This window comes from Copadichromis virginalis, linkage group LG22 (assembly GCF_057382275.1).
Source record: "Copadichromis virginalis isolate Kocher_CV1m ecotype Utaka linkage group LG22, C_Virginalis_male_GT1.1, whole genome shotgun sequence".
Lineage (NCBI taxonomy): Eukaryota > Metazoa > Chordata > Actinopteri > Cichliformes > Cichlidae > Copadichromis > Copadichromis virginalis.
Window position 1 is genome coordinate 24,524,560 of NC_140638.1, and position 27,156 is coordinate 24,551,715.

The following is a 27,156-nucleotide window of genomic DNA, read 5'->3' on the forward strand; positions in this document are numbered from 1 at the left end:
TCTTTAACAAATAAAGATATTTAGTATTGATGGGTATAATGAAGCTTATGCATCAGTTCAATAAGGAAGATCTGCAGTCACTCATCAGTCTGCTTCCCAGGTGCTGGCAGCTAATCTAAGCTTTACATCACTTCCACTTTCCCACACTGTCAAGCTGACTGTGACATCACAGGTGTAGTCCAATCAGCTTTCTGCTGGTCTTCTTCGGGAAAATCAGACTTCATTCTGTGTACTTTAAATCTTCCTGTGCATTTGTCATTCTTCCTTGCAGTTGCCTTCCTGCAGCCCACCTCCTCCCCATCACTGCATCTCATCACTAAGGCTCCATTTAAGCCTCCATCTTAATCTCCACCTCCAGTGTCTAGACTCCAGGGGGTCCTGCCCTAATCCCTATTACCACTCGGATTCTGTTCTGATGTGCTGGGCCATCAGGGTCTAACTGCCAAATACCTCAAATTGAATTCTGTACATCAATAAATAATGTTGTCAGTCTAACCAAACCTGATCTTTAATCATTCACAAACTATCACAAGCCTTTCATAATTTAACACTGTTTCAGTTTTTTCAAATTATATTAGTGGCCGCTGTCTTGTTGCAACATTCAGAAAAAACAGAATTCTCAAAACTAAACCACGGCTCATCTTCGAGCAAGACATGAAACATTACTCTGAACAAGGCTTTGTTCACAACCTGTTCCACTTTGATTGGGAAAGAATTGATTGCATAGCTGATATGAGATCAGAGGTGCACAAATCCCTCATACCTTTAGATACTAGAAATTCAGCAGGCTCTGATGATTTGGAGTCTCTCTTTTTAAAACTAGCAGATGATAGTACTGCTTCTCCAGTTACTTATCTTTTTAATCTTTCTCTCGATACCAATGAAATTACAACCCTATGGAAATGTGTTTTTCCTCATCCTCTGTTAAAAGGCCCCCCTCCAAATTATCTACTCTTGTTAACATCATAGAAACCCTTGTTATTGAACAACCGAAAGAGCTCCCTGTTTGTATTTACGATTTTAATTGACTTTTTGTCAGGAAAAAATACAGAACAACTACTTTTATCGATTCAGTAGACATCAAACAAAACTGTATTGCCATTCTTTTTACTCTAGCCAAGGAATTTGACATAGTGGATCATCAATTTTTAAAGCAAAGGCTTGTTAGTGCAGCAGGATGGTCCAAAAAACAGAAAAGGAGTCCCCCAGGGATTATTTCTAGGACCACTATAAAGTACTTTGTTTTTACATAAAACAATCTCGATCATAATACCATTACAGCAAACTTTCATTTTTATGCATATTTTATGGTGACATACTGCTCTGTACCTACACGTAACTCTGTTCTCTATCAGCTATAATCAGCTTTTAATACCATACAATGCCTGTGTAACTGAAGACTTGTTTTGAATACCGACAAAACTAAACCACTGGAGCTCTCAAAGGCATAATCAAAATCTGCTTAGGAACTAATATTTATTTATTTTACACCTCACATCTAGCAAGTCATGAGAAAACTTCAGTTGAGACTTTGTTTTTACTTTAGAATCAAGCCTTGTTTCCACCTTAATGTCTGTGCTGAATGATGATTATTTATATCCATGTGTCGTCTCAACTCTTTTATATACCAGATTCTGGCTTTGATGGAACACTGAGATTTATTACGAACCTTTAATCCCAAAAGGTTGATTCTGTTCATCAGGACGTAGCGTTTTCAGTCTGAGAAACACTTTGTCACTCATCCAAGGGACTTCTTCAGTCTCAGTCTCTCTTTATAAGAGTGAGCTGACTGCAGGTTTCCCCAGACTAAAGAAGTCACTTGGATGAGTGACAAAACGTTTATTCCACTGAAAACGCTACATCCAGATGAACAGAATCAACCTTTTGGGATTTACATACCTGGATTATTAAGCATGCATCAAGACACGAACATTAAAGCTCTTACCCACCACTGTACATGGCTTGCTCGGGTCTGTCATTGGATAGACATAACAATTAATATATTCTTATCTATAAAACTGCTCTTGATCTGCTGCTATCTGGGGAAAATGGTTCAGCGGTGATATCTCGAGGGTAGCCAAGGCAGCTTCTGACTGCCTGTCTACCTGCTGGGAGTGTTTGTTGCCTCATAGAGGCAACATTTGGTGCATCAGCCTTTCACTGAGTAACTCTGAGTAAGTCCAACTGACTACAGCTACATTGATTTTCTTCGTTTGTTAAATAGATTAATGACATTTACCTAGTTACAGCAAAGCATATCTCGATGTTTCACTCTAGTGAAAATTAGGCTCTTTTAAAGGTTATATACTATATCTGAAATTCTCACTGTTTTCATGTTTTACTCTTGGGTGTTAAATCATGTATCTGACTATTAGTTTGCATACTTCAAACATACACTTAAAAAAATGCAGCCAACAACTACCTCGCCTCTGTCAGTGCGCCCCAGGGTGGCTGTGGCTACAATGTAGCTTGCCATCACCAGTGTGTGAATGTGTGTGTGAATGGGTGGATGACTGGATGTGTAAAGCGCTTTGGGGTCCTTAGGGACTAGTAAAGTGCTATACAAATACAGGCCATTTACCATTTACCATAAAAAGATACTGTGACAATTACCTCCCACATTATGTATCAACATCATCATCTTGATCTTGAGGGTTTGCCATCTTTTTTTTCTGAAAAATTTTGCATTAAATGTACAATGACCAATGGCATCCGATCTGAAATAATTCTATTTAATGTACTTCATATTTGTCTAACATACTCACACTCCCCATTGTATTGTAACTTCCTGTTGACGCTGGTGAATATTATGAAAAAAGGATTTCATCTGTACAGAGAATTGCTTTGTCTCATTGTTCACTGTTTATTTTTTCTGGTACAGGTAATTCTAACACAGAAACCAGGCATGCTGCTTTTGTTCGGCATCTCTATTTTAAAACTGATTGAATGTTTTGTACTGCAACCTTGGTGTAGTTGAAACGCGCATATTTGCGTTTCTGGGTCATGCAGTGGCATGAATTGAAGCATTGTCAGAGTACTGCAGTTTGTTTGCTGACAGAAGCCTGTGATACTGTTCCTACAGCACCATGCAATATTTTTTGATGAATATATTATTGCTGTTTATGTGTGTGAGTGAGAGTGAGTCACCCACACAGTAATATCCAAGCCTTAGATCTCTGAATTAATAAATTTACATTTAAAAAAATCAAAACAAAGTTCTCCAGGAATCAAAAGAAGACATACCCCGAATCGTCACATAGGGAGAAGTCTGGGTCCAGGCAGCTGCTCTGTCAGGCTCCTGCTCCACAATAAAGTGATCCATGGGGAGAGAGCTGGACTTTGGTGGAGCAGCAGTCTTTTTCGAATTGATTTGGCTAAGTGGCCATTTATTGTAATTAGCTAATGAATAGACTGGTTAAATGGGACAGACGCAGGGTTGTTTGACTTAATCCAGTTTGGAAAAGAGTTTACTGGAGAGCAGTTCCCCTGTTGCAATGAATCAAACAATGTGCTTCATTGGTTTTCTGTTATAGAGATACATAGTGCTCACTTTGTCTTAAAATCTGCATTCATAAATCTAGATTTGCAATAGCCTAGAAGCTACAGCTGTTTGCCCAAAGCAGCCAAAAGGTTTGATTATGAGAGATTTTTTCCCATTAACACGCCTATACTGCGGGCAACTAGCATTTACTGTAAAAAAAAAAAAAAGGCTAAGCCAACGTAAACAGATTTCATTATCTATTTACATTCATTACATTACATTATCTGGAATTACCCATCATAACTGCAGAGTACAAGCACTCTTTAAATGATCATATCTCAGTTACTGTTTGTTCTTGAGAAAAAGAAGTGGTTCAAGTGGTTTCGGAGAAGAATAGATGAGCTTTATGGGGATATCACAGTAGCACAAAGCATTCATATTCAACACATTCACATGGCACTGCCCTCCGAACGCACAGAGAAAAATTAGCTCTGCCTAGATTTGACCATATGCGTGTCTCTTTACTTTAACCCCTCTACCATTTTGGGCTAGACAGAAAATTAAAATGGTTTCTGAAGGATGAGAATTGTTTTACAGCCAAAGTAGCAGGTATGATGCTCGGGTGATAAAGGGTTAATGGAAAATGCAAAAGGCATGACAGTCTTCAGAGACCCAAATGTTACAATGGCCAATGACATATTTACAGCCTGACACAAAAATGGCTTATTTGGGCTCTATGTCAACACATTTTATATTGTTGGCCATGTAGACTCCACTTTGATCCTAAGTGGACCAATACACTTCATATTCAGTTTAATTTATATAGCAGTAAATCACAACTATCACCTCTAGAGCCAAACAGTGTAAGAACTGCAACATTAATACTGGCAATATCTTAATGTAATATATAAAAAAGATGGATAAAACAGGTACGTTGTGTCATTTTTTTAGTCTAAAATGTATGCGCTCCTGTTCCAAAGCCAAGCAGTGGAACGGGCTGATTCGGGCCCCCAAACCATATGTTTGTCTGCTATAGCTAATTTCTCTCTGTAAAATCTTTCAGAGCAGGAAGTGTGAGAATTTGTTATTAATTGAGCTTTTTGGGTTTGGTTGCACATTAACGTTAACATGGCCGTTTTAATTCATAACTGTGCCAACATGAACAGCTATCTGCTGTTGACCTCTCAGCCATGTTTGGTTGGTTTTGGAGCATTTTCAGTGGAGTGACATGTGAAATGGCTAGCTGTGAAGTACAGCCCATCCAAGAAGTTGGTGCTCCAGTTTTGGTGAGTGAAATTCTGAATTTTTTATTAGCTTGTTACTGAACACTAATTAGCAGGTGTCTGTATCTGTGGGCTGTAGCAGTAAATAAGATTATAAATTATAATCTTATATTTGACTCAAAAAATAATAAATGGCAGCTGTGAAAATAGCTACAAGCCACTGGGTGACATCAAAGTGGCTACATCTATCTCATAGATGCATTTTAAGATAGCAGCTCTAAGCTGTCAGGTTTAGCACCAAACACCTTGACTGGGGGTTGAGGCTGTTGGTCTGGAAATATAACAGGAAGCTGTCATGTAGCAGAGGCTGCTTGAAAAAGGTTTAAAAACACAGCAGGTGTAAAACCCAGACAGGCCTCTGTTACTGTTAGCATGAGCATTTAGCTAGCTTTTCTCTTTAGGCTGACAGAAGGTATGTGACATCAGAAGCTGACAACATCTTGCGTGATTTCTTTCAGAAACTGATATTCAGATAACTGAGATCATTTAACGCAAGCCAGACTTTTGAGTTCACCACTACTTGCTACTGTAAGCAAACAGCCAAGAAAACAAAGGTTTGGCAGGGTTTGGGATGAATGATAAAGGGACAACATTTATCCTGTGAAAAATCTCCTTCATTAAAACCAGCAAAGCTTCAAAGCTATTTATTAAATTGAAACGTAACACTCAGCTAACATATTTTAATTAGAGGAAATGTTAATATGGCTTAATTTTTCTGATGACAATGTTTGAATTTCCATTTGTATTCGTGGTTAAGACAAAGCACAATTAGGCATTAGTGTAGCAAAGGGCTTCATGAAAGGGAAAGGGAAAAGAAAGGTGAAAATACCAAAGAGAGAGAGAGACGGAGAAGCAAAAGTGGAGTGGAGATGCAGACTTAGCAGAGCAGATGGTTTCAGCGTTTTTTGCCCGGGGCGCTCCAAACTCCCAGAAATGACTACAAGGAAAAAGAGAGAGACAGGGAGCGATGATGAGCAGGGACACTAACTACACATCTGCCCTTCCCTTCCTCCAGTGCTTCAGAAGGGCAGAGGGAGTAGACAGAATACTGGAGGAGTTTTGACAAGCATCAACAACACTGTGCCGCAGTGTTCACGGCAATCACAGTGGACACATGGCATCCATCATCCCACGATACGTTTAACTAACGCTCTTTGCAGAAAGACGTGATCTGCAACTATCGGTCGCGCTTATGTGTGTTTTGTAGGTGAGGCTGAGTGCTTACAGGAGCATTTTAAATAGGAAATGCAGCAGAGTTTCAGCTTGAGGACCCGTTTGACAGCCAGTAAACTCGGTATCACTTCACCTAAGAAATACAGTGTGGACAAACACAGACACACCTATGCACTGGCTGGCTAAGTGAACGGTGAATGATAGATGAGAGTGGGGCTTTGCGGTGTTGCCATCTGTTCAGACAGGAGATAGAAAGAGTTGAGAGCTTGCAGTTCGTTGAGCTTTAAGCCCATCGCAGCATCCAGCTCATCTACTGTATACGCTCCACTGATACCTGGTGTGTGTGTCTGTGTGTGTCTGTGTGTGTGGACCGGAGCCTACTGTAGAGAAGACTGATTGCGTCTTGCTCTGTAGTACTCTTGCTTGATATGGTAATCATTTACAGTATGGTAATATCTGGCAGCATTAGTCCATCATCTCTATGCAGAAGTTGATCTAAAGTCAATTCACTCTGTTTCTTTCTCATTGAAAATCGCTCACCATCGTACTGCCGCACAATCAATTTTCTCAGACTCTCCCTGGCCTCCTCGTCTACATGTGCATCCTAACTCCCTCTCCGTCTCCATTACACGCCTGCCATTCTCTCTCTTTACACACCAATGGCCCCTTTTAGACGCAATTGCTATCAATCGATCGTCTCATTTCACCTCTGAGTGCAGCGCAGGTGAGAGGGAATGGTGGGATTTCGGTCAGGTGTCTCTGTCTGAAAGGGACAGAATTAAAGAAGGGGGAGGGGGTTGCTTATAAGAGTGAAAAGTGTGATGAAAGTGCTTTGTGAAAAGCGAAGAGTACGATTTTGGATCGTACTCTGGATCCCCTTGCAGAGATGACTCACGCAATATGACATGATGACACAGTGTGAACAGCCACAGTAAGACCAGCCAGTGAACAATATGACACACAGGCGCAGATGCATAGAAAAACAGCCTCGCAAAGTCAAATACAGCAAAACGCAACGCTCCATTCACTGCTGCAGTGTTTGTGGGTGTGATGCAATCACTCCATTCGTCACTCCCCCCCCCCCAACGCTGATGAATGGAAGGTTATCGGAGGCATGTAATACCCGAAAGCCAGCAGACAGCTTTGCCCTTTACAGCAGAGTATCGTAGCTAATTAGAGACTATGAGTATGTCACTGGACTTCAGTGCGTGTCTGTGGCCATCCAGCCGTGGCTGCATGAGCCTCTTAAACACAGGAGTGCTTTCGTTCCACTCACCCTTTCAGTGGGACCTTTGAGATCTGATCCTAGGTTTTACTGTGAGGCCAGGCTGCCACACAGGGCCTGAGAAATCAAAGCTTTATGTTTTGAAAGACGATATTTATTTGTGTGTGTATTTTCTAATCCTGCTATACCACTCTAACTGACACAAAGACATTTTTGCCCATTTACTTCAGAGTTTATATCAGCTGCATAGCTGTAAAGCTCAATCAAACTGCTTTTCAAGGAATCACTAGGAATTGGCAGATACTTGAATAGTTTTCTCAACAACCAACTGACTGTTCAGCTTCTTATACTGTTGCAACCACCTGTCAAGCTTTCCCTTCGCAAATGGCTTGTAGCCAGTGTGAGTGTGTGATATCAGTCACACGTTGACAGCTGAAAATCTGCAGTCATCTTTGACACATTGAGACCTTAATTTTTAGCGGATGAGTCAGATTGCTAGTTAAACTTGCAGCTGTAACTAGCATATTTTATTGCATCATCTAGTTAAAAACTGGCATGAGTTAGTTTTCACAACCTGACTAATATTTTTAAAAGAAGAATCTTATAATATTCCTGCTCCTTTATTTACATGGGGTCACTATAACAGGTTACTCCGTATGTTAGGTTTACCAGAATTTTACACTAGATGCCCTTCCTGACACGACCCCAAAGGGATATGTGTCTCCTCCCATGATCATTCTGGCACTGGTTCATGTTTTTGCAGCTGTTGGATGTGTAAAACGCTGCATTATGGATTACTATACAATACTACAGAGAGAGCGAGGGACACAGGGAGACAGTACGACAACCTGGACACAAAAGGAAAAGACCAAATAATTAAGCAAGCAAAAGAAACTAGATAACTAGATAATTAAACTAGGAAGCACAGAAGGAAATAACACTAAACATCAAAGAACTAGGCATAGAAGAACAAAAGTATAATCACAAATAAATCCAGATATAAATAAAGATGCAATATAATATAGTCCAAAAAAACCCCAAACACTGGTAGCAGACCCAAGTCCCTAAATAATACAGAGAAACCCCAACAATCAGACAACCTCCCTGCGTAAGCGATTTGGTGATAGTGGGAAGGAAAAACTCCCTTTTAACAAGAAGAAACCTCTGGCAGAACCAGGATTAGTGAGGGGCAGCTACCAGTTGGGGGTCGTGGCAGATGCACGTTTAGTGAACTGGTGATTCGTAATTGACTGCGGGTGTGAAAGCAAAATAGACAAAACAACTAAAGGTCAAGTGCTTTATATGAGTGTGTATGAAACAGAGAGGTGTTGCTTTGAGTGATCAGTGAAACTATGAAAGCGGTATTTATCAGTGTCACCCCACCTATATAGTTTAGCGGGTTACAGTTCAGGCAGGCCACAAAGTCAAGTTTAGTTACAACCCTGGCAGGTTAGTTGAATGCCCACCCACATCAAACGGTGGGTTAAAAGTACACTTCTGTCCCTCTAATCTCATAAAAGACACGCACAATTTCAGCTTGCCGTACATCCCTGCAACCCACCCTCATCACAACACAAACATTTCATTTTGAGGCAGACTTAATCAGTTGTCTCGTTAATTTCTTTTGACTTTAAGTTCATCGACTGAAATATATGTTCAATTTTTCAAGCTGCAGGCTTTATCAACCATAAAACAGTCTCAGGTGGTGCCGGCTAGGCTGTAAAATCCACCAAATCCAGACATGCTACATTAGGCAAACGACTACAGCATGTGCTACTCATGAACACAACCTTTAACCTGAACAAATTAATGCTGCTAATGATGCATAAGCCTTTTAGTATTTGCTCTTTTTCATTTTTTTTTAAATATTTTTTTTGCTCTTGGAGTCAGAATGTGCGCACTTCTCTGTAATTCCATTTACATCACCTAACTTATATATTAATCGCTTGAAATCCCCGCTGTGTATTACGGGAGGCTGCATATTCGTTACCAAGCCTAATTCAAGGTTGAACAGATGAAAGTACACATGCACAGCACTTTAAACTTGAAAGTGCACCAATACAAAACCCCGTAACACATTCAAAGTGTTGGAATGTACTTTGTGCTGCGCCCAATTTCACTGGAAGTGCATTCTCTATTTCAGTTTCACCTTTATTGAGTGATATGAGAGCTTTTCCAGCTTTGAGAGTCTCTAGGCTCAAAACAAAAGAATCTCTTGCGGCTACATCATTGCATGCTGTTGTGCAGAGGTTCCAGCCAAACATCTTTTTGTCTTTTGACTGTGCTTCAATATGCTGTAAACACAGGAAACTTTTTGGAGAGATGAAGGCACTAGACTAAACACTAAATGATATAAACAGTTCAGAGTTGAATCATTTTGAGGTGAACTTCTTTTAAAGACTGGGCTTAATTGATCCCATTATGCCAGGATTGTATCTAGGCATACAGACATAACTTGAAGCGACAGCCAGGGGCACCTCAAGTCGAGAACCATCTCATTGGATTCCAGTTCATCGTGTCTGATAGCATTCACAGTTTCCAGCAAATGCTTCCTGGCTAAATGGTAACAATTCCCCTGGAAACAGTGTGATACCACACCCCCAAGCGAGGACTTTGGATGGCATCGTCTCGTTACTTCTCGAGGTAAACAGACCGAGACTGCGGGATATGCTTACCGAAAGTGAGGCAGGTTCTCATCCCGTCGTCCTCCTGCTCTTTAAAGGCTACTGCTGGGAAATTTTGTGTGAAGCCATTTCATCAGGAGCAACTTTGTCTCAGCTTGAAACTTGCACTTGTGAAGTACAGTACAGGAAATCGCTGATGCCAAGCTAGGAAAAAAAATCAAGATAAAAGGCTGCAGACAAGGGCAAGGGAGGGGGGACGGAGTTCACAATCTGGTGAGTCCACAGCGAGCTCTGATCTCAGGCATCAGCTTTTATGGGTATAGATTTAAGAGATGGGACTAATTAGATGAATGGCGCTCACGCTTGCTGCACTTTAATTCTTCTAGTTCTTTTAGTTCTAATCGTCTAGTTTATTTCAAAAGTGATTTCATGAACCTGTTCTCTGTCTGCAAAATCATATATGCTCAGGCTGACTGCATGCCATAAGCATATTTAACGGATTGGATTTTTTAAGAGTCAAGTTTACACACTCTGTTGGCACTCTGCCCATAACCTCAGGCCAGCAGAGAAGAGAAAGAAGCAGAAAGTGAAGAGAAGGTTAGCCCAAAGTGTGCAAGACAGAAATGTGGAGAAGTTTCATTTCTTTTTCTTTCTTTTTTTTATACTACTGTCTGGGAAATTGTGTAAGGCGGTACATGCTGTTTTTCTAATCCTCTGCTAACAGCTCACTCTTTCCTCTTCACTAGCTGGTAATAATTTGTTCCTCCTTCATTTAACCTCCATCTTCTGATAAGTGATGAACATCAGAGGCGCGCTGAGTTTAGGCAGTTTCTCTCGCTCTCTTTAGCTCTCCAGCTCTCCTCTCGTGTTTTCCCCAAAAAATGAAAAAAAGAAATCAAAAATAACTGAGCTGCAGGCTTTGCTGTTGTGAAGGACAGCAGGGAAATGTAACTCTATTCTAAGTTACGCTCCTGCTGCTAGCGCACTGCATAGCAAATTATGCTTTGTGCAGCTTGTGGAGCTCGCCTCCGATTCAATGAATTAATAAAACTACAAGAACAAAAGGATGCTCTCTTTGCAGCAGGCCTGAAATTATGAGCTCATACTTTATAATCAGCGCTACAGCTTCAGTCCGTGCATTCTGTATCTGTTTTGGCTGCATTCATGACTGTGGATATGGATATATGCTTGTGTCAAGGGTTCCCACCCATATCCTCGTGCAAAATATATGTCACTTAGTGTTGTGAGTAGACTAGAAGCGAGTGTGTGGGGACGGGTAGTTGTGCAAGGCGGCGTCTTGTGTGAAACTCTTTTATAGTAAACGATTGGGGGGAAAACACGGACATTTTGGAAGTGAACAGCTCTGTAGAAGTTTGACCAGCGAATAAGAAATGCATGAATTTAAAAGAAGCAGCGACATGCTCCCATGAACACTGCGGGGTCTGGATGGAGATCAGGTCTGACAGCTTTCTCTGGCCAAACATACATATTGCATTTGTTTATGTTTTTTGGGGGTGAAATTCTAATTCGTGTCCCAAACAGATTTTAAGCGGAACTAAAAACAGACTTTCATGAGCAGTGACTTAAAAACGTAACTGCACAGATACACACAAATACACAAGTGGTGACATGTCAGGCCAACATGAATCGCTGTGAAAATATTGGCCTTCGGCATGTTTATACAGACTGTCAAGTATGAAAAATTGATTAGCAAAATGCCACGTGCTATCATATTGGAAATATGAGGCGTTTCAGCGTGTGATTGAAGATGAAATGAGTCCGAGGCGCGGGCGACACACGCGTGGCGAGGGAATGAGAAATGCTTTTTTGTGTATGTGTGGCGCGGCGTCTTCGAGTGTGAATGCTTCCCAGTGTGTCAGCACTTTGTTCCCGTGGAGCTGCTGACAGTGTGTGGATGTTCTTGCTCTGTTTAATGAGCAGATCTCGGGATTAACACGGGAAGATAACGAGAAACAGCATTGCGGGGAGAGAGTGAGAGTGCCAAAACAGTTGTTCGAATTTTCAGCGCCCTGCTAGTTTGGCTGTGCGTCACAGTGGCTTGTGTTTCCGTGGTCCAGAAATCAAGGTGAGCTGATAGATTTGAGTCCAACTAGCTCCCTATACGTGTCGCCCATTTCAGCTGCTTATGGGAAAATCAAACCAACAGAAAAACCACAATTACTACTCATGGTCCACAAACACATACAGAGAAAGCAACAGCAACACTTCTATGTTACTAAGTAACAGCGTAGGAGCCAGCATTGCCGGACAGAAAATGTGCCCTCAGTCAGCTTCTCCATGATAACAGCAGATTATTATAGCTACAGGAAATGAATCAATATGAAATCATCCCCCTCAGATGTTATGGATACAGCCAATTGTGTTTTCTTATCGAGTTGTCAGGCATCATGAAGGTAACAGGAACTTTTTCCACTAATCCATTCTCCAAAAACTGAGAGGGTTCTAATGCCACGTCCTCATAGCATGAAAACTGTAGCAACTGGAGGTTTTTTTTGTGTGTGTTTTTTAACAAAACACCTCAATTCTTTTTTTCTTTTTTTTTTTTTTACCTCCAACTTGCAGAGCTTTCCCTCGGGTCTTAATGCATTGAGATGGATCCCTTTAGATCACAGCCACGTAGTACAGCGGGAGCCTCACAGAACAAATTCTACTCTAATCCCTGTATTGCTTAGGGGCTACAAGCCAAGCAGTAAGGATGGCATAGCACATTTCCATGGTCCACAGATGAATCTCAGTGGGAGAGAAAAATGAGTTATCTCTCTTTTTACTTTGCTTCTTTTATCTGGGATCTGCCTCTGTGTGAAGCCGTGGTAACTTTCTGTTTTTGCCTTTTTTTGTCTTCTAAACTTTACCGCTCGTATGAGCGGACACAGAGGCATTTAGCTAATGCGCACAGACACTGACATTTCTTCCTTTCATTATCGCTTGGGTGGCATTTTTCACATCCATCTACTTTTTGCAGTTTCACAACCCCTGTTGTGCATGTTCAAGCATGGGTATAATGTGCAGGCCTGCAAAGTTCAGAAAGAGCCAGGTCATTAAAGGTTGTCGTTATGGCTTTTTTTCTAAATCACCAATACACGAACAAATTGCATCCAGATTGGGTTTTTTTTTTAAAAAGAAAACAAAAAAAACCCAAGAATGTCACCAAGTCTTTCATTTTGCTTCTGTGAAACCACACTGTATGTGATTGCTGGATTGTGGGCTAATGTTACAAACTACCCAGTGGCAACTGGTGACTGAAAAACATGATGATGATGATGAGAGGAAAACAAACATATTGCTCATGTTAGTTCAATAAGGAGAGTTTATGTGAATGAAATCAGCATGATTTATTGAAAAACAGACTTTAGGAAGAAGCTTTTAAAAAACAGACTCCGTTGAAGCTACATAGCAGAGGCCAACAATGGAAGTGGGACAGGACCCCTGGAGATTTGGTTGAGGATCTCTAACTGGCCAGGATAAGGTGGAAATGTGTTAAGGGATGGGTCACACACATGCAAAAGTCAGAATGACAGAAGAGCACAGGGATTTAAAGCGTAACAGACGCTGATTTGCTCGCAGAAGAAGGAGATTTTGAGAGTGAGTTTGACAGCGTGGGAAAGCAGAAGCGATGTAAAGAATAGACTAGTAGCCCAAAAACCCGGGAATGAAGGCAGATGAGTGAACACAGATCTTCCTTATTAAACTTGCACAAAGGCTTTATTTAGCTACTTATTATTACATTCTCAAATTCAAATTCAAATTTTACTTGTCATGTACACAGTCATACACAGTACAATATGCAGTGAAATGCTTAGACAACTGCTCGTGACCTAAAAAAAAAAAAAGGCTATGAATAAGATAGGAAATAAATATGAAAAATTAAAAAGGGTCAATTTAACTAGGAAGGAATAAAATATAAATTAAGGTTAAAAATAGGGCTGCCACGATTTGTCGACTAGTCACGATTACGTCGACTATCAAAATCGTCGACGACTGATTTAATAGTCGACGCGTCGTTTGAAGCTTTGTAAGATCACAAAAGACGCAGGAATAAGTGGCAGGATTTAAGAGTGTAATAACGGACTGAAACAGAAGATGGCAGCATTGCATGTACAAGGATGTCAGCTACCGTCAAACCCCGAAGAAGAAGAAGAAGAAGAAGAAGCAGCTGTGTCCCAGAATTCATAGCGCAGCCCAGCGCAGTTTCCAACAATGGCGGCAGCTAGTTAGTTTTAATGTTACTCTTATTATTCTTTCTGGGTCATAAAATAAACGTTTAACATATTTTCAGGCGAGAATGTAGCTGTGTAAACCTCAAATATCTGCTCAGTTTATCAGGACACCACATATTTTCAAAAGCGCTCCGACGTTTTCGGAGACATCTGTTACCCACTAGCTCGTTAGCGAGCCGGGGGCTAGGCTCACTAGCGCCGTGAGAACACCGGACTCCCCGCAAATCGTTTTCAAACCCACCGCCGTCTTTCGCTACTCAGGTTAAATATATATGAGTCACTTAGATAACTTAAAATGTTATTGTTTGGCTTTTTTTTTAAGTATTTTATTTGTTCCTGAGTAAATCAGTTTGTCTGAGATTAAAGTTATAGTTTTTACACAGCTGAATAAACGTCAAGCAGACAGCTGATTATCAGAAGTGTGAGATGCTGGAGAATATACTCCAGTGTCCTGTTATATTTTAGATAGCAAGGAGTTTATTAATCTTCACCGAAACAATCTGCAAATTTCATTAAAATTCAATAAACTATCATCTTGTCTTTATTTTTAGTTAGCACAGACCTTAAACACTTAAAGCTGTAAGCTAATGATAGTTATATAAGAGCAGATGCATGCTGGTGCAATAAGCTGTAGTTTTACGTCTAATGGATGATGATCTGATTAGTCGACTAATCGCAAAAATAATCGGTGACTAGTCGACTATCAAAATAATCGTTTGTGGCAGCCCTAGTTAAAAATGAAATAACTGTACAACACAAATTAGAATGAAGGGTAAATTTAACTGGGAAAGAATAAGATAAAATATATAAATTAAAGTTGAAAATAAAATAACTGTACAACAAAATACACAATATAGAACTATATAAGAATGTATGAAGAAATATAAATAAATAAATATATACACAATAACAGCAGCTGTACAAGTATTAACTGGAAATGAAGAATATAGTGACCAGTGTTGTGCAATCCACATTATGTCTTGTGCAGTGCAAATATGCTTAAAGTGATTTAAGTGATGAAGTGAAAACAATGTCCAGAATGTCCAGTGTGTGTGTAAGAACTATATGTGTGGGTCAGTACTGTGTGGTGGTGTGATTGAGAGACCATATCGCCTGCGGGAAGAAGCTCCTCCTCAGTCTCTCTGTGTTGGTCTTCAGGGAGCAGAATCGCTTTCCTGACCTCAACAGAGAGAACAGTCTGTTGTTGGGATGGCTGAGGTCCTTCACGATCTTCCTGGCCTTGGTCCGGCACCGCCTGCTGTAGATTGAGTGCACGTCAGGGAGCTCGGAGCGGATGGTGCGCTCAGCTGATCGCACAACCCTCTGTAGAGCTCGTCTGTCCTGCATGGTGCTGTTCCCGAACCAGGTTAAGATGTTTCCCGTCAGGATGCTCTCTATGGTGCACGAGTAAAAGTTCCTGAGCACCTTGGAGGGCAGTTGGAAGTCTCTCAAGCGTCTGAGGTGGTAGAGACGCTGACGGGCCTTTTTCACCACGGTGTTGATGTGACAGGACCATGACAGGTCCTACGTGATGTGAACTCCGAGGTATTTGAAGCTGTCCACTCTCTCCACTGGGCATTCTATAATTACAAGCCTCATAGCATTCACATCGTAGTCAGCTTTGGTAATTTGGATAAACTGGCCTTTTAAATAACCCAGAGGGAGATATATAAACACATATTTCACTTCTATGAAGCTGGACATTCAACAAGAGTAACAATACCACGAATTATGAATTATCAGGCTGCCTGTTGCCATGTTTTCTTCGTTACAATGACACCATAGCTACAGCAAATACTGACTTTGTATTTATTGGAGAGAAAGGGAAAAGCCAAACCAAACAATCAGTAGTTTTGCCTTTAATAAACAGATTAGATTGTTCAAATAAAAATAACCCGACAGCTGTCTAACTCAGTCTGAAGTCTGCTGCTGTGTAACAGATGATTTAGCTGTAAAACTCTTACTGTGTGACAGCTCAGGTGTCTGAGGTGCTCCTGACTTATCCTGTCGGTGTCATAACTAACTGATCGTTATGAATAATAAATGAAATTGCTACTCTTGTACCACAAGTAAAGCTCATATAATCTGGATTTGTTAAAAATGAAGTGTCATGAAGTGTTATGAGTTCTTTGTTATGAAAGAGCGTTAGATTCACTTTACATGTTTAAAGATTATCTTCATAACGGCTGTAGGTCCTGATGAATCTGGTATTCTGAAAGCATTTCAGAATTAAAGGCTGTCTGTTTTTTTTGGATACTGTAAATATAGAAAAACCCACTCAGTAAGCTGTCCGCTCAAATAAAGACATCCTCCATGCTGGTAGCAGCACATTGTCCACACCAGGATATGATGCTAGGTGAGTAAAGCCATGGGTTTAGTCATGACAACTGATGCAGTGAGGACCAAAGCTGTGCCAGTAGGGCAGAGCCCTCCACTTCCATTAGTTTAACTGTTAAACAGGCCTTCAGAAATCCTACATCAGGCTAACTGTTGCATTGGCCAGTAGCTAGATACTGCTTGGTTAAAAACACGAGACTTTAACTACAAAGAACTGTTTCTGTGTCTTTGAAAGAGCCCATTAAATTGACATTTGTAGCTATGAAAGTGCACTAAATTGATATCAGAGGTACATAACTACCATGATGTCACCCATTTGTGTGACAGATTTATTTTATAAGTTGTACAGACATTTGGTAATTATTTTCTCTTGTTTCAAAAAGTAGACGAAGACCAAGATACCAGACCAGATAGGATTAGCTGGCTAGCCTTAGCTTTCCTGCTAATAGCATATGCCATCTATACTATTTATAGTATATGCTATTTATAATCATATTGATTTGACCAAACAATAAATGATGTAACCTTACAAAGCAAATGAGTAAAGGTCTAAATAATGGTTGCCTTCATTAGTACTAGCTGACAGGGATACAAGGCAGGGTTGATTTAGCCTGCTGTGACTTAGCTCAGCATATTTCAAAGGGTTAGTAGCTTTGGTCACTTTTTAGCCTTGTTGTCATTACAGAAATGCTTCACTATCACAGCATACATGGCACAAAGTAAAAACAAGCTGTTTGTTAATAACAACGATTTTCTGGATGTTATCCAGCAAATCATTAACAAAAATCGCCATTCCATCTATTTCGATACTCCTGAGATGGATTGAAATGGATGTGGAAGAAACGGGTAAAGAAAATCTTGAAGACAAAGCGAAATCTCTTCGTGCATGTGCTCTGGTCACCCGTGTTGTCATCATCACAGGAAATAAGGTAATCACCTCCCTCTAATGATGCGGTTGCTCATCGCTGGGGGGGCAACCATGGCCCCATGGTGGTCTGATGTTGACAATCACCACACGCGCCTGCAGCAGACATACATCAAGACGCTCATGAGCATGACAGCCAATTAATGAGAGGGATGGGATGGAAGGATGAAGGGGAGAAAAGAACGAGAGTAAGATTCAAATCTGCAACATTCCTCATTGTCAGAACTCTTCGCGCCACTTTGCTCCCATCCGCTAATTAGTGTTTGGTTGTCCCTCACTTTCTCTCTCTCTCTCTCTGTATCTTTCTCTGTGTGTGTGTGTGTCTCTCTCTCTGTGTCTCTCTGCGGGGTTTAGGTCTTTTTGACATTTACATTGCGATTCTGCTGTTTCCAGCCTTTTTCTTGCTAACTGGCATAATCTGAATTTACATGATATACAAATTCATGTATGGTTTCTAATTGGGATTTGTTGTGGTTCTGTTTTACATCAGAGGAAAAACACATTTATCCAGAAGCAAGCACATTATGTTGTGTTTATTTTCAATATACACATATGTTTAAAAAATAAAACACAATCATTGTTTCCATGACTTTATGCTTGCTGCAATTAATGTCCACACAAGTTATGTGTGGACGTGGGCGTATATATGTATGAAGCAAATAGGTGCAGCAGTTACCTAGAGACTGACGAAGCTGCTGTGACAGTGCTGGCCTTTAGCTGAGCACCATGTGATGGAGTATTTTACATCCTCCCCGATACGCCGTATCCATCTCCAAAAGCAATGCATTAACCCAATATGACACCAGGATGTGCGTACCTGGATTCCCCCTTTTTTTCTAATTCCACCTCTGCTTAAAGGTCACCGGATCACTTGTTTTTGCAAATAAAACTCAGATACACAGTTACGGGCATCTTCCAAATGGCTGTCCCTGAGCAGGAGAGGCACGCATGCAGCCAGTTTTGATGCTCGTTATACTGTAATTAGACACACAAACCTGTGCGCACAGTACAAACAGAAATATGCAAATTGCAGATGTGGCAGCCAGTGCATGACGAGTGTTACGCCCAGCGGTTCCGCTGAAGACAACAACAGGTTGATGACGATTTAAAGATAATCACTTCCTCTCTTCTTTATTTATCTTCCTGTTTTCTACTCTCTTATTTATTGCTCGTTTTAATGAAAGAGATTGAAATATCCAAAGAGGGCGAAAGAGGGAGAAATACACCCTTACTCTGTTTTAATGCCCTTCCTCTCCATCTTACTCCCGTCTCCCTCGTCTGTAATGGGGCTGTTTGATGCTACACTTTTTTTTCTTTTCTTTTTTTTTTGGGTGGCGTGTCCTTTTACATGAACAAAATCCGTCCATAAGTGCCGCGTGCCTAATCTTTGAGCAGCTGCATTTTAAACTCAATTAGCGCCCGGCAGACACAAACACACACAGGCACGCACGAGCACAGCAACACCTAATTCGCTCTTGCCACAAATTAGAGTGCAATACACACATGCATGCGCATGCACCTGAGTGGTGAGGCTAATTTGCCCAAGCGGACCTGTGTGAAAGGAATAATGAGGCTTTGATGACTTCACTTGAAGAGCCTCGCTCCTCGCTGACATCATCCACGACCCTGGTGTGACCCCTCAGATTTTGCTCTGATTCATTCCCCACCTCACATCACTGCCACCCCCAGAGGAAATTGTCTGTCTCCTGATTGGCTGAAGTTTAGCTGTGCCAGATAGAGTGAAAGGTGGAAAACTACCAAAAGTTCTCAAAGGCTGTGAATCGGATATGATAGAGAAGAGGAAACACTTTTTTTTGTAGCTGCTATTTGGATCCATTGAGAAGAAATCTTAAGCCACTGATGTTTTTCTTTTGTTTTTTTTTATGTGAAATAAAAAACCCAAAGTGTACTCGAAAATTGGCTTGCTCACTGAAAAGTGAGCAGAAGAAGAAAAAAAAGGAAATCTAAATTCTGTGCACATGTCCTTTTTATCCAAGTGTTACAAATGCAGCCAACATCAACATCCCGCTTGTTCTCATGCAACAAGAAACCATTAGCGAAACATGAAAAAGGTTTTTGAAAAAACAAAAAATTCTGAAGAGAGCATCTCTTATGCTGAGAATCGCAGCAGGAATCGAGCTGCAAAATCTTTCCATGTGAACGTTTGAATGGGAGTGCTGGTTTTTACTCTTGAGTCAGAGTGACTTCTGAGAGGCGAAAAAGGGCCGAAAGCAAATGAAATCAGTAAAAGCGCCATCATCGAACAAATTTCATCTTTTTAGCCTCGACTGTTGCTTATTGGTGTGAAAACAAGAGCAGTTTAACTGCAGTTTAACTGATTTTACTGATTGCTCAGACAGCAATCAGTAAAATCAATGATTTTAAGTCCCTGAGATTGTTTGAGTGTATAAAGCAAATAATTGAACTGTAAATGGTTAAAGCAGCTGATGCGCGGGTTTCAGCTGTGAGCCAAAAGTCACAAATTTGTCAGTAATTTCTCATCGCAGGGTGCAATTTAATCCTGTTTTGTCAGATGGAGCTGCATGCACAGTGACCTGTGGAGTTGATGCCTTGATGTACTGGAAATAACAGGTTGATGGGATGGCTAATTCAATCTTTACTCACTGGTGACGTTTAGGCATTACAAACTACGTGTTTAGGTTTATGAAAACTGTGTAGTTTTCATAAACTAAAACTCACCTTTCACAGCAGTAACCCCGCTCGTTGACATATGTCAAGTTGGGAGGGCTAGATCCCCATCTCTATTGCCATAACCTTTAACGTAACGGGCACACACACCAAAGTACACCTTCTCAGTAATAGAGTCACGGCAGCTGCTCTGAGGAAACCGTGCTACTCGACACCCCGGGGACGAGAACTGACTTTGTTGAAGGCTCAGTCGATGAATGCAGTTAGGATTTCCTTTAAAGCTGAAGAGAAAACTGAAGAGAGAGCTCATATTTGTGCACTGTAAAGAGCTGCAATGCCTGCTTTATGAACTTGACTCAGTCACCTCTTGTTTTGTGTCATCATACTTTTCATTCATTTTCATTTCTAGCTCATTTTTATTTCCTTGCGTTATTTTTTTATTTTTATTTTTTTTGCCTGTCATTAGTCATCATTTTTATTCTTCCTGTTTTTCCTGTTTCAGGTCATTTCCTCATGTATGGTCTTGTTTTAGCCTGTCCTCTTTGGATTTTCAATTAGTTTAGCCTTTCGGTCTGGCCCTTGCTCATTCTGTCTCCCTCACTGACTCCCTTGAAGCGTTTGACCTAAAAATTATTTATTTATTTATTTATTTATTTTTTTTTTTGGGGGGAGGGGGTCAACTATCTTTAAAAACCCTGTGACTGTACCTGTGCAAATACCAAGATTTTCTCTCAGCACGATGCAGTGACGCCCTCTTGCTGTAACCTGTGTATCATATTACCAGTACTCTGTCTGAGGCTAATGGACATGCTATGCTATGTCTTCAGACTTTTTGTCTCGAGGCAAGTAAATAAATTGACACTTGCACAATGGAGCAAAACGGCATCATGCATCATTCATTTCTGTAATCAGCACGCTGTCAGTATATTTGTCTAATGATCCATAACGCATTAGCAAGCTTGGAATTGGGTCTCGGGTGAAGGGACAATGACAAAAAAAAAGCATTTACGAATCACACGTGTTTGTGCACATTTTAAAGGAGTTGCAGCAATCAAACGTACACAAACTCTTTTCCCGGTCTGACTGACAATAATGAATGTGATTCGGATTGTTTGGGTGCTCTGGGGCATCATTGCCACCGATATACTCTCTAGCAGCGTTGAAATGAATTAATCATAACTTTAGCCATTCCTCAAACTGCTCACTTATGACTGGCAACAACAACAACAAAACGGAGGCAATATGGGGCCACTGTACTCAAACGCAAATCTGTTTTCTGGTTGTTTTATTTATTTATTTATTTTAAGGATAGTTGTCTCGGTTTCCTCTGCTGTTACTCGTCTTCCTCTCCTCATGTCCTGTGAGAAACGAACAGTTTTACAGCGATAAATGAAGTGGCCAAGCTTTGGCGAGGAAAGAGGGAGAGAGGAGAGAGAGGTTTAAGATGTGCAAGTGGAAGGTAGTGAGAGGCTAAGAGGAAAGAATAGGAGAGGGTGAAAGATTGATTAAGGAAGTGTGAAGGAAGAAGAAACACTCACTGTATCCACCTGCTGCCAAGGAATCGCCTAATGAGAACTGAGGGATCCTTAAGAGCGAAGGGAGAGAGAAGGAGGCACAGAGAGAGAGAGAGCGGTACAAAGGGTATGAAAAATGGTGAGCTGTCAGGTGAGTACTGGAGGGAGAACCGAGCTTTAAGTGTTTTGCCCTGACCACAGAGAATAGGTTTGTGTGAGTGCACCCATAAAGATACAAGATTGTGAAGCATTGCACAGCTGCATCTGCAGCTGCACCACAAGCATATTCAAAAATATTTGCAGTCCATGCGATCCTTAACAGACATACAAAGATGTAACAGTGGTGCACGGTTCACTTGCTTGAAACCCTCTAGAGCAAGAAAAACAGACTTTTACCCCATCTTTTACTTCTGCTTCAGCATTTCATTTCCCACGTCTCCTTGCCCTCACCCCTCCTTTTACATTGTTTTCGGCCTTTCCTCGCCATTCTTTTCTCTTCCTCTTCTGCTCACCGACCTCTGATTCATACATACTTTCTTAAAAGCATCACTGATGCCTCTCTCTAATGTGCAGCATGTCCCCGGGCGTGCCTTGAACTGGCACATTCATTTGATTTGTGTATAGTCAGAATATAGTCTCAAATCCATTAAGACAAGAGATGAGGGTCCAGGTGTTAGTGCGTGCGCCTGCATATTAGAGGAAAATGCAGAAAGATCGCAGTCATGTTGATAAAGTAAGGTATTACACACAAACTGTGTGAAGGCTTTGTTATATATAGAAACGTTTGAGCTGCTCGGATTTTTACAGTATCCATCAGCTCTGTATAGAGTTCACTTTTTATTCCAATATGTGCCTTTCTAGTGTCACAGTCACCTAAGAAATACGTTGTAACACTAACAGGGGCTTAACGCATTCTCAGATGTTCCATGAACCCTCTGAGGTCAAAGTCATTATCAGCCATGACCTTAACCTTATCCTAATACATTCTAACTCACATCATTTGAAAACTATAATTTGCCTTTCTCCGAACATTAAATTCATCACCAGTGACTCCTTAGACATCACTTATCAGTAATCACTCCCAATATGATTCAGACTCAATTCAGATTTTGGTCAATGCTAAGCAGGTACTCAGATTATAAAGGGGACTTACGTCTGTAATGTCATTGTACTAGACTTATGTGTATTTTGAAGTGCTTCCATAAAGGGAAGAATGACCTTTTGGGTTAAATGGGACAGAAAAAATAAATCACCTAGCCATAGTGTGTAAGACTGAATGGTTTTCTGTCTCTCTGTCCAGGGTGTACTTTGGCTCTCGCTAGTATAGGCTCCAGCACTGTAACCCTAAAATGAATAAGTGGTTAAGAGGATGGATGGATGAATAGATGAATGGATAATAGTCATAGAAGGTGATGAAAATAGGTAGCACTTGCAGCTTGTGTGCATAATAACCCTTTTGTGGATGATACATTTTCTGCACCCATGAGTATGCAAGTATCCAGTCCATGTGAGGGGAACTTCATTGTTACTGGATGATCACAGGGCATGTGTGTGACATCCTGTTTGTTCAAACTTGGTGGATTTGTCCTTGAGACACACACCAAATGTGTACTTTAAGTGGACTCGGAAATAGTATAAACTATTCTTATTTCTTGTATTTTCTACTGCACTTTGTCTAGCTCTCGGTCATCTCAATCACAGCCTGATAGAACAACTTTTAAACTGCGCATTAATGTATACCCGATTTCTGTTTGTGCAATCTCCATTTTGTGGTTATCACAAAACTTCACGGCGCTGTGGGATAAAGATGATGATTGGCATATACCATATGTAGAAAATGGATAGAACTGTTCAACTTTTTTCCTTCTTTTAAGCCAACAGAAATCCTCTATAGGGTATGTTTTCAGCGCTGAAGCCAGTGTTCTGTTAATAGGATCTAATTGGAAATGGCTGGTGTTAAGGAAGTTGCTTGGGTTGTCTGAACTTAATCCTGTGGAAATCCCTAAGAAGTTATTAAAAATCTATGTGCAGTGTCCTAAATGTAGGACACTGATTCGCAAATGGAACTAAGCTTCGAGACTCTTTGGGTTTAGCAGTTGCCCCAAAGTTGAAAATACAGTAATGCAATGGTTTTGACAAAGGCTCCTATGTTAGGGGAAAAAATAGCTTAAATATTTTATAACAGCATATTTGTGTTCATCAGAGCCATAAAGCAGCTGTGACATTGCACTAAAGGGAAGTTTTTCCCTAATGTCATAATATTAGCTTTGCCCGTATTACTCTTTAGAAGGTGAAGATGCTGATTTCATTCTATAGTGAGACATGGGCCACGAGCCTCGGTCCTTATACATCATATCAAATATGAAGCCACCGGCTGTGTATTGAAGACCTGTTTTCTTAGCTGAAACATTAAACTCACCTGGTTTGCCAACCATTCAATTGAGCCAGTGTGAATTTTTTTTATCTAGCAGGTAGCACTACTCTAATATGTTATTTCAGTCACAAAATCTTGGGCTAGAAATTAGACAAATGAAGAACAAATGGTGAAAACAGTATAAAAATAGTTACATACCACTCTCATTACTGCAAGAAAGGGAAACTTGTCCAGCTTAGTGTCCTTAACCACGTGTGTGGTGGTTAATTCACTCAGCTTACAAAACGCTGTTAAGCTTAAACAAATGGAAAGCCTTATATCACCTATATAATGCTTTTACGCTCTTTACCTGCACCGTCTATAGAAGGTGGTTTATTAGAGCCATTAAAGCAAAGCAGGCCTGCTGCAGATTGTTCTGCAGCAACCGCTGTCTCTGCAGTCTCTCGTTGCAGTGGCCAGACCAGACCTGTCCTCTGCTGACCCACTATGAACTGGCCGTGCTGCTCAGCCCTGTGGGAAATCCTTGGTGCATGTCTGGCCCTAATTAATACCCCTGCTGCAGTCTCTTATTAGACGGAGAGATGGAGAGAGCGAGTGAGAGGGAGAAAGAGAAGGAGAGAGAGAGAGAGGGAGACAATTAAGTATTGATTATATTTGCATAAATAGCTCCAGTTGTTTAAAGCCTGGTATGACCCCACGTGTTAGCACAGCACTCTCTGGGCACGCATTGGGAGCAAAAATAAAGAGACGTAGAGTGAGGGTAAAAAAGAATTGACCGGAGTCGAGAGAATGCATGGATCTCCTGCAATGCGACACAGCCAAGGCGCTTTAATCGAGTCATCCCAAAGGCTATGCCACTACGTGTTAACTTCGCAATTTGAACCAATTATTGCCCCATTAGCGAGTCCACTGCATTAGGCTGGCAGAAGATAATAATGTTTTTCTGTTGAGTTGGTCATCAATATAATAGCTCGAATAAAACACCTGAGGAGGTGCGCTAGTCACTTTAGTGGTACTCTCTATATCAGCGGTGGCACCTAATAAATGTGGCCTTTGTAATTGAGGGGAAACAGAGTGGAGTGCATGGAGAAAAGAAGAGAAAATAATTGCTGTTCTCCTCGCCCACGTTGCCCTTCTTCCTCCCTGCTGCTTGCATCATGCACCCCCCACTCGCGACCCTCAGTGAGGGTGACTAATTATTTAGGTGGAAGGACTACAAAAAGTTGTTGTGCAAGTACAAGTGCAGAGTCTGAGAGTGCAAACAGTGCAAGTGTGGATGCGAGTGAGTATATTATATGCCTCTTAAAAGCGTGTATGAGGATGTTGACATCTATTATTAAATAAGCTGAAGCCCACTGTGCAGTTTTAGGGGTTATGTAGAGAACAGTTGTTACCAAGGAGAGCATGCTCCAAATGGCTTGTCCAGTTTATGCAGACAGATAAAAGGAAATTGCAAAGTTCACATTAATGTTAGGATTTTTATGCGTTTAGCTTCTTTTTTTTTTTTTTTTTTTTTGCAACTCATGACAGTAATAAGTTTTTTGTTTGGTTGTTTTTTTGGGTTTTTTTTTTAATTTTCAATCAATCACTGTAATTTCATGCAACTATCCAGATGTTTTAAAACATTAACTGGAAAGTGTAATAAATCAGAATATATCTGAGAAAGTAACAACTCAACGTCTTATAAGCATAGTAGTGGCAGATGTTGTTTAGCTCCCAACATGTCTGTAACAGTGCCATATGCCATTTTGGCATATGGTTCAATGTGAAATAAAGGAGAAGGTGTAACCGTTGGGTTCCTACAAACACTGAGCTTAATGTCCAGGAATAATCCAGAATGGGCATGATATGATTGTGTGTATGTATTAGGCAGCAAAATCAGTAGCTAAGTACGGTGATCAGCTACAACCATGATGCCACCTGTCTAAATGCATTGCGTGGTTTGTCTTGTTCTGTGAGGCAGCAGCCATTGGGGAGTGCCATGTGTACTGAAAATGAAGCCTTTGGTTGTATATCCACATATATCCCAGGACATTAGTGCTCCTAGCAGAGTGCCGCGTTGTAATGAAATAATCAATGTTATTCACATCACCATCCACTGCCTATAAAGTTGAGGGCCCTGTTGAGTCAGTTACTCAGAACCAGATGCTTGTTTCTGTCGTATCTCCAATCTGTTACATACTTTTATCATTGTTTTTAAAAACACTGAAATATCTTTATATGCTGTTATGTTAATAAAGATTATGTCAGCAGGCTTGTCTCTTGCTGTGTCTAATTTTAATTTGATGTTTGTGCACTTGTGGGACGCTATTATAACCTAGTACTATAAATAATTACTGCAGTTTGCGCATCACTGAGTATTAGATATAAGCATGATCTGACAAAAAACAATTTCTAGTGTAGAATTCATTTCAAAGCAAATGAATGAATTTGCATTGAATATGTCTGGCAATGTTTTCTTTTGCTGTGAGAGAGCTGACTTGAAGTTTCTCATTTGCGCTCTCCAGTGTATTTATGAATCGAGCAGTTTGTGTTACTGGAAAACGACAACACAAAGCAGTGTGTGTGTGTGTGTGTTTCTTTCAGCACTGCTAGGAATTTTACCTGCTACGTGTGCCGCGTGCCATGGTAGTGCTTGCGCACGAGAGAGGATATCAGTCTGCGTGTTTGTGCATGAGTTTAACTTCATATTTTGCGTATGACAGTGCCAGCAGGGCTGATCAGTGTCCATGCTGAGGGCTTTGTCACAGCTGACCTATATTAGATGAAAGCAGCTGGATCAGTGGCCTACAGGGACAGCAAAAGAGTTGTGTTCTAATTATCTCTGCAGCTAGCTAGCGACACATCACACCCGCGCACACACCCATGTACAAACACACACACACACACTTTTTGCGACAAAATCAATGGAGGCTCGTGAGAGCATCTGCCATGCTCTGCTTGACGAGTGACAGCAGCACATCCTCCATGTAGGATTGGCAAAAATACACCGCCTCCTGTCACACAATGCATGTTAAAACCATTTTGTGATGACTTGGGTCTCTGAATGCAACACTGCATGACACTGCCATTCCACTGAGTAAAATATCATTACCAGGTGATCACAGCGAAAATGATTTCATACTGTTGCCGTGTCCTTTAGGGATTGTTAAAACACATCCAGTGCCTTGTTGATGATTTCTCTTATGGATTTAACTGTGTAAATGTTGTGTGTATATTAGCTGCTGTTGCCATGGAGCACCAAAGTAACACATGCCGAGGGTGTGCATTAGCTATAATGAGGCACAGAATAACAGGAAGGGGGAAAGAAAGTCCCAGAGAGGTATTGCTAAC

At 40.8% G+C, this 27,156-nt stretch overlaps 1 protein-coding gene across 1 annotated transcript in view; it reads left to right on the plus strand.

The window, feature by feature from the left end:
- dlgap3 (discs, large (Drosophila) homolog-associated protein 3) overlaps positions 1-27,156 on the plus strand; it is a 148,994-nt gene that overhangs the window by 51,233 nt on the left and 70,605 nt on the right. The gene's annotated exons all lie outside the window — the stretch shown is intronic.